The following is a 1,581-nucleotide window of genomic DNA, read 5'->3' as shown; positions in this document are numbered from 1 at the left end:
ATCACTGAATATAAGTTTGCTACCGTTCATTTAAAAATAAAGAGTGGATTGAATACTATACACACATATAACTCTGGAAGGTTATACAAAAATTCATTTCACTGTGGAGAGAAACTAAACAGCTAGAGCACATGGATAGAAGATAGATTTTATTCATTGCATATAACCTCAAAATCATTTGAGCTTCATATCATGATTATTATGTTTGTTTAATAATAATAATATGATTATTAATAATAATAATATGATTATTATTATTGTAAATATTAAAATTTTTAATAGGGAAGGAAAATAAACTTTATATCAGTTGATTACTGCTTTTTGGTAGATACAGTTTTCCAGTCACATGGGGGCAAAGAATTTTGCTGTCTTCAGATAGCATTTACTTCTGGCACTTTATTTACCCCATAAACAGGCTGGAGTTGTGTGAAGCAAGCCTGGAGATGTAGATCAACCTCACTCAGACAGATGAAAATATGAGTGTGTTGAGACATATAAAGGATACAGTTATATATGAGAAAGGAAATCCCTGAAAAGGTAACAATTCCATGGAGAAGCAAGTAGGATTTTGATAGCAGGAAACACCAAGGTATCTCTGAAGCTAGGACTCTTCTTGGGAGGAAAGAAAATATATTAGGATACAGGTCAAACCTACTGGAAAATACAATAATTATGACTTCTTTTTTCTGGCCAGCACGATGGAGCCCCATCATGGGTAAGTTAATTGCAGGATCATAAACTGGCAAGTTTAGTAACCACCTGCATCTTAGTTAGAATTCATGTTTTGTCTTTGGACTAGCAACTCCAGGATTTGTCAAAATGTACAGCCTTAAGGAACTAACTCAGTTAACTACCACGTAGTCGGCAGGATTTGAACCTGCGCGGGGAGACCCCAATGGATTTCTAGTCCATCGCCTTAACCACTCGGCCACGACTACACGACAAGGTGGTTCCTTATAAAAGTAAACAGCTGTGCTGAAACTTAGGTGTCATAAAAGCAAATCACATACCAGAAAGACTGAATCATGTATCAGAAAGAGTATTTGCAGTCAGTGTTTCCTATTCTTTGATGTCATTTGGGTGACTATCATGCTGTTGTAACCATATTGCCAAGTAACACTTTGTCCTCAGAACTGGAAGGACTCCTTATTTGATGGATTGTTGGAATGAGATCAGCTTCTGCTCTGACAGCCTCTGGTGGAGATTCATGAGATAGATACCCCCCGCAAATTGGAACAAACTTTAACATTCACTTGACAATTATATGTAACAGCAATGATTTTTAAAAAATAGAGCTTAAGTGCATGCATATATTTTAACTCTGGAAGATTATATGAGACCTGGTTTCAGTTTGCTACTGTGGATAGAAATTAAATAGCTGAGCACATAGGCTGGAGAGAGATTTTAGTTTTCACTGTACATATTTCAAAAGAACTTGAGTTTTACTATCATTATTACTTATTTATATATTTTCCTTTTTCTGGTTTATATACCTAGGAGTGGAATTGCTGGGTCACATGGTAAAGCTATGTTTAATTGTTCCAGGAACTGCTAGACTGTTTTCCAATGTGGACGCATGAT

General features: G+C 35.7%; 1 non-coding gene across 1 annotated transcript; it reads right to left on the bottom strand.

Annotated features, from left to right (window-relative positions):
- Positions 1–856: 856 nt before the first annotated feature.
- Positions 857–938, bottom strand: TRNAS-AGA. Its single transcript has one exon. It is a non-coding gene; the product is annotated as a tRNA-Ser (tRNA).
- Between the last annotated feature and the right edge of the window lie 643 nt (positions 939–1,581).

This window comes from Balaenoptera musculus, chromosome 11 (genome assembly GCF_009873245.2).
Source record: "Balaenoptera musculus isolate JJ_BM4_2016_0621 chromosome 11, mBalMus1.pri.v3, whole genome shotgun sequence".
In the NCBI taxonomy this organism is placed as follows: Eukaryota; Metazoa; Chordata; class Mammalia; order Artiodactyla; family Balaenopteridae; genus Balaenoptera; species Balaenoptera musculus.
Note: the sequence above shows the minus strand (reverse complement) of the source record. Positions and strands in the feature narration are given on the sequence as shown.